At 34.1% G+C, this 7,258-nt stretch overlaps 1 pseudogene; it reads left to right on the plus strand.

The window, feature by feature from the left end:
* Nucleotides 1–1,946: 1,946 nt before the first annotated feature.
* Nucleotides 1,947–5,779, plus strand: LOC114402072 (annotated as a pseudogene).
* The last annotated feature ends 1,479 nt before the right edge of the window (nt 5,780–7,258 follow it).

The raw sequence follows: 7,258 nt of genomic DNA on the forward strand, positions 1-7,258 counted from the left end.
ATACATATATGTCGTCTTTAATTACTTACATTGTATATTATATTTTTAATTGCTTATACAAATTGATTTGAAAGAATTTCTAGTTAATATCGGTTGATTGATTATTTCATTATGTGGTTAATGCTAATTGTTTATTTCATTATTATACTATTTTGACAAAATCGTATAGAAAATAAATATGACTTATATAGTCGAACCAAATATTTACAAGGCATCATATGTTGACACACGTTATGCAAACTTCTATGTAATTGACATTTGTACCACAAATCTTGAAAGTTGCCGTGGACTCGACATGTGTTATCCTAATTTGTGTTTAGGTTTTCAAATTTATTTATAATAATGATAATGATTACATTACTTATAATAAATAACTTTATTTCTTGTACATATTAATTTGGAATAATTTTGGTTAATGTGGATTGATTATTTTATCATATTAATGATGATTAGTTACCTTCATTAATATGATTTTATACTATTAATGACGAAATTGTGTAGAAAATAAATTATATATAACCGGACTACATATTTACCAAACATCATATATTGACATTTATCCAAACCTATATGTAATTGACATGAGTACTTTAAATCTTGAAAGTTTTTGTGTGTCGATATTATTATTGGATTCACAAATTTATTTATGAATCCAAATGAATTACTCAAAATGTGCAGTCTCTTCCCCTCCCTAATTTATATTTTCTCTCATTCATAAAAAAAAAGTGAAATTATAAATTTAGTCCCTCAATTTATCTTTAGTTTCGGATTTGGTTCTGCGATAATTTAATTCACGAACTTGATCCTCCAATTTTATAAAATCGTGCAATGTTGATCTCACAGACCACAATTGAAAGTTCACGTTAACAAGTGATGTTGTCACGTGTAACGTTTTTATTAGACGATGATTATCACGTGTCATGTTTTGATTGGTCACTGAAAAAAGCAGTCATCATCCAATAAGAACGTGACACGTGACTGTCAATATCACTCGTTAACGGTCAACGTCCAATTGTGGCCTGAGATCAACATTGCACGATTTTATAAAATAGGAGAATCAGATTCGTGAATTAAATTACTAGAAAATCAAATCCAAAACGAGAGACACTGACAGACCAAAAATGTAATTTTACCTTAAAAGAAATTGTAGGGGGGATTTATTTCCTTTTTATTATGGAAATTTAAGGACTTTTTGAGCTTAGGATAAGCATGCCTAAGTTGAATATATAGTGTAAATTCATACCAAAATCATTAAATTAAGATGTTTAAATAATGAGATCTAATACTTCCATTTGCCAATATAATTATAACTCGCATCAATCGATTTTGCCTACTAATCTTTATTTCTGCCAGCAATTAATCATCTTTGAGCATGAAGCTACCTCCTTGAGAAATCATTTTCTCTCTTATTTTGTTCATTATTAGTTCTTTTCGGGTTTGTGGCACACAAGTGTCACGTACCATCATAGTTGATCAATCTGGCAAATCAGATTTTCATACGGTCTGACATTGATTCAATAAAGACAAGCAACAAACAATGGGTGAAAATTCACATAAAGGCTGGCACATATAAGTATGTTATATAGTCAAATTAAATTATTTGTCTCTTACCTTTTTTTTCTTTGCATGGTTACATTATATTGAAATACCTAGAGTGAAACTAATCATATTGTGTGCAGCTAGAAGGTTCAAATTCCAAGTGAAAAGCCAGGCTAAAGCTGCACGCTTCTTTCCACATTACAGATAAAGTGTTTGAGAAATATCCCGAACGAAATTTGATCTCATCACGATTCCGCAGAAGAAAAGAGTGTGATGTTGGGGATGAACAAACGTTGAGGCAAAAGGTTTTTTTGTTCTGCGTAGTGATTATTTTGGGACTGCAACTGCAAGAGTTGGACAAAACCGAGGAAGATTGGTAGCTTGAAGTTCTACAAGCTTCAGCAACTATGGCTATTGCTACGTCCACCCTCTCTCTCCATTTCGCCAAATTCCCCATTCGTCAAACGGATTCATCTTCTCCAATACGCCATCGCAGCCCTTCTGGCCGACGGTTGAATCTCTATTACCCTCGTAGTTCTCAAAGGTTACTTTTTTTTGTTTGTTCTTGGTTAAATGAAATTGAAATTTCGAATTTGGATTCTGAGTTAAATGTTAACGGTTGTTTGTTTGTTATCTCCTTCTGTTTTATTGGTTACAGATTTGCGTGTTGGCACTGATGTGCATTTGGATCATGTTGCCACGGATGGGGATGGGGATGAGGGTCAGGGAAGAGGGGTGGTTGAGCCTCACTGCCCGGTGCCATTTGTTAAACTCAATACTGATATTCTCGAGGCCGAGTCTTTGAACTTGCTCGCCGAAGCCACAGTTGTAGATACTCTCTTGACTGGCATTGCCTGTAGGTTTTTTTATACCAAGTTTAGGGGGTTGTTAAGTATTGCTCACAGTTTCTCATCTTCCTATGGTGTGTTCTGCAGGTTTTGTCAGAAGAGGAGCAACATGCCCCCTTTCAGCTACTCCGCCTCACCCGGCTGGTTTACACGGTGGGATGTTTTCTCACATCTTTATTTATGACAATGTTGTCCTAGTTCTATTATTACCGAGTCCTGTATTGACTTCAATTTCTTAGAATTTAGACTTAGGGTCTAACTCAATTCCACAAAACCAACTTGTACAATGAGGATTGCCCATGTTTTATAAGCACTAGTTAGGTCTTATCTATATTCGATGTGGGGTCGCGACCCTTAATAGCTGACACCTTAGCAGCTGCACACTACAACGCTTCACTCTGCCTTTAAGCCCCTTTGTAGGTTGTCCTTTTCGAGATATTGGCAACACCAACTATGCAATTAAGGCCAGCTAGGCGTAAATGGCAATTAAGGTGGCTTTCTAATGTGTAGAGTTTTGTTTTTATTGGGCGGGGAGGGGTTAAAATGAATATGTAAAAGATTGAATGCAAGCTTGAGAAAAAAATTCCCCAATTACTCTTGGAATGGAAAGCATTAAAAACTGTCTATTGCACGGGTTGGCATCAATTGATATTGATATGGATTTTCTTTTATTTAATAGGGCTTCATGGATCACTTTCTATAACCTCAAAAGTGCTCTTACATGCCTGGCATTACAATCCAGTGAATACAGTTTATTATAGCTGTTATCTCTTTGAGTTGATCAGAATCAAGCTTGTCTAAAAATTGTTTGATGCCTATCTTGTCCTATTATTTTATTCTGTGTCTTTTGCCATCTACATTATTGATGACTGTGATGTTGAGTCATCTAAGGTTCTCTTAACTTGAAGATTATATATTTTCAGCTTTCTATGCTAGTTGCTTAACTGCAAATGTAGTGGAGCAGCTTTGAAATTTTGCTTGGCTTTCTGCCATTGCCCTGATTCATCCAAGCCTTTTGCCAGTTGCTGTGATGGGTTTCTTCACCAAAGTGGCTATAATTGTTGGTGGTCCCTTGGTTGGCAAACTTATGGACCATTTTCCAAGAATGTCTGCATATAATTGCTTAACCATCGTTCAGGCAAGTTGTTTGATAATCTATACAAACTATAAAGTCAAGCAAGATATAGCTCTTTTCCTAAAAGGGGTCATTCTTTCTATTTTCCAGGCAGCAGCTCAGTTGCTATCTGCAGCGATGATTATTCATGCCCATTCTGTGCAACCTACTTCATTTTCTACACTGCTTCTGCGTCCATGGTTTGTCGTATTGGTTTCAGCTTGGGCTATTGAGAGGCTTTGTGGAGTAGCTTTGGGGGTTGCAAATGAGCGTGATTGGATTGTGCTGGTATTGTCATTCAGAACTTTGTCTGTTCCCTTGACATGTGATTTGTAAATTGAAAAACTTGCATTAAAATTAAATCTTGTTCTGATCCTTAGTGGCTTCTTTCCACAGGTTTGTAACTATACATTTGCATATGATTCTTTCTTTTGAGAATTATCTTTGTCTGGATATCTTAACTATACTTACTTCCAGTTCCATCTACTGGCAAACCAGTGTTTAAAGGTCTGGAAGCCATCAAGCTCGGCTGGAAGGAGTATCTGGGTCAGCCTGTTCTCCTTGCTAGTCTTGCATGGGTGTTCCTCTACTTTAACATTGTTCTCATGCCAGGCAGTTTGTTGACAGCATTTTTAACACAGCGTGGTATGTGAAAATTTCCTCCGTAGTACTATTTTATCTTGGGAAATTTGTTTCACTTATAACACATCTTTTGTTGCATAAAGAATATAGTGAAGCACCTGATTTCAAGTTTTTCAGAAACAACCATCAATCGTAAACTCATAATTGGAAGGGTTTTCTATTTGTTTAATCAACAAACCTTTCATACTTTATTAGCTTGGACTATCATTTTCTCTTTGGTTACTCTTTTCAATTATTATGTTTCTCATCTACCATAAATGTTTAATTGATGTCTTTTGATTCTGTTAATGTTTAACTGAGCGCTGTAACAAGTCAGAATTCAGAAAGACAGAAGGGAAAATGTATTAATGTAGCAGGTTTTGATGTAAGGTTCATTGTGGTAGTCTCTAAAACTGTTCTGCCCATTAATAATTTTATTCCATATTTAGACCAATAATCACATTCTGTAATTTCTTTTATCTTTACTTTTTATGTGGTGGGGGGTTAATTTTTTTGGTATTTGTGCTAGGTCTAAATTTTATTTTATTTTTTCAATTTTTCTGCAGGCTTACATCCGTCAATCATTGGAGGATTCAGTGGAATGTGTGCTTTAATGGGTGTTGCAGCAACATTTGTGCCTTCAACTCTGGTCAAGCAATTTGGCATTTTAAAGGTTTCTTCTCTATCTTTTAGTGTGTTTTTTTTTTTTTAATTTTGCACATGGGAAAGTTTGAGCACTTATTTTTTATCAAGTTGTTGAGATTTTTCTCTCTTTACCAGGCTGGAGCAGTTGGGTTGGTATTTCAAGCTTTACTTCTCAGCATGGCTGTTGCTGTATATTGGAGTGGAACAATTTCTCATCAGAGCCCCCTTCTTACCTTCTTATTTCTGATTGTAAGTCACTAAAGTACTGTCACTTATCACATTAATGTTGAAGTTTATAAATTAGAGTGGCCTGAATCATGCGGGTAGATCTGACACTGATTCAAGTTCAGCTTACACTGAATTAGTGAGCTAAACTGTGACATGGAATGTTCAAGGTGGTTGGTTCTAAGGATGCTTTTTAAACACTGATTATATCTTTTAAATTCTTATTTTCAGTACAATGTGCATTTGTTAGCAAACAAGGCTTGGCTTGTGTTGAAAAAAGTTGCAACAGGTCATTTAATATTTGTTGTTAAAATAGCAAAAGTTGGTATGAGTCCACAAGAGAGGAAAGACTCTTAAGATGTCCCAAATTGCAACGTTTAATTCATTATTGGAAAATTTCAAACTTTGGATTTTTGACGTGAAACTAACTTTTGTCAAATTTGTTCACACTGAATTTTTGCACATAAACTGCTGTGCTTCTGTGTGCAGATTCTGTCACGGTTAGGACACATGTCATAATGTTGTAGGGGCGCAGATTCTCCAGACAGGAATCCCATCATCCAAAGCAAATCTCATTGGGATGACAGAGATTGCTGTTGCTAGTTTGGTGGAGTCTATAATGCTGGGTGTTGCAATAATTGCGAATGATCTTTCTCATTTGGATGTTTAGCACTGCTGTCTCTTCTATCAGTAGTTGGTGCAGCATGGATGTTCTGTAGATGGCTGTTGAATCCAACAGATGAACAAAAAAGCCTTTTTTTCTTATGATCCTCAGTTTTGATATTTATGTAAGTATCCCTGGACATAAACTACTGGCACTTGTCTAATTGTTTTCGTATATTATGGTAAGAAGAAAAAAGTTTGGTGGGGGGCTGGGGGGATATTTTGCCCTTAGTCCGACATTTACTCGTGTAAAAGTGGGATATATCTTGTTTGTGTCTCCTGTTAAGCATTGCTGCTGAATTTGAGATTTTGTTTGTGTTCTTTAGGCCTATAACTGAGTCTTCAATAAATTGGTTGATGAAGACAGCAAGGAATCCAGTTTATGGATTCTCTTAGCAGTGGTTTGACAATATTTTTATCTAACCATTAACTTCTGGCAATGCAGTTGTTCCATGAATTGCCTTAGTGCAAACTGCAAAGGCTGTTCGATGTGGACAGACTAGAACCAAAATATATAGCATGGTGGGTGATTATCCACTTAATACAGGAGCTTGGGGCGTTTTCTTCTCACCTGGTCAATGATATTCATGGTGTGGACAATGGCTTTACCTGTAATTCTGTAAATGTGTAGCATGCCATCATATTATATTTAGTGTACATGACAAATAATTAGCTAGTTGCCTAGGTCCAACACGTACAACCGTTTTGTAAAGCATTTTATTCATTGTTAAATTCTTTCCCCGGATTATGACAGGAGGATCAATGCAGTAAAAAGAAATGATAGGAGGATCAATGCAGTGAAAAGAAATGATAGGAGGATCAATGATTCTTGGTAAAATTTAAAGGAATACACTTTTTTTTATCCAAATTTAAATATTAGTTTGAAATATTCTATGTAGAAGTGGTTAACTTCATATTTTGATCTCTTAAAAAATAGCATCTTTTTTTTTTTCTCTTAGAATTTATTTTGATTATATTTGAAAATAAAATTGCATTGTAACTAGTAAGGTAATTGTAATTAGAGGAAGCGAGACTGAGAAAACTATCACTAAATTTATTAGAATAGTTTTTCTACGGTCATGATTTACAATAAAATATTGTGATGTTTAATTTATATTGATTACTTCGCTTTATCAGAAAAGGATTGGTTGTCATTTAAATATTAATTTTTTTTTTGGTTTGAAATATCTTCAATTCATGTGTAAAAGACTTTAATTTAGAAAATTTATGCATTGTGTATAAAATATAAAAAAAAATATAGTTTTACGTTCTCATTAATTATAAATTATTATATATAAAAATTTGTTTAAGTTTTATAATAATTATCTTTAAATTCATATAAACAGTGGTATATTCATTAATTTTATCAAAAAAATTGACTAATTATTTTTAGTAGGTTTCTTCTTTTTCAAATATTTTTTTCATTCATTTAACTTTAACTTGAAATCTTGTTAATTAAGGAGATTGAGTCTAGTATTATTTAATTATGTTTGCTTGAATGAAAATAAGTAGATTTTGAAAGTGTTTGGTTTGAGAAAAATAAAAAAAGGGAGAAATATAATGTGGTGTTAAACACTACCCTCGTGTATAAATACAAATAGAT

Source organism: Glycine soja, chromosome 20 (assembly GCF_004193775.1).
Source record: "Glycine soja cultivar W05 chromosome 20, ASM419377v2, whole genome shotgun sequence".
Classification (NCBI taxonomy): domain Eukaryota; kingdom Viridiplantae; phylum Streptophyta; class Magnoliopsida; order Fabales; family Fabaceae; genus Glycine; species Glycine soja.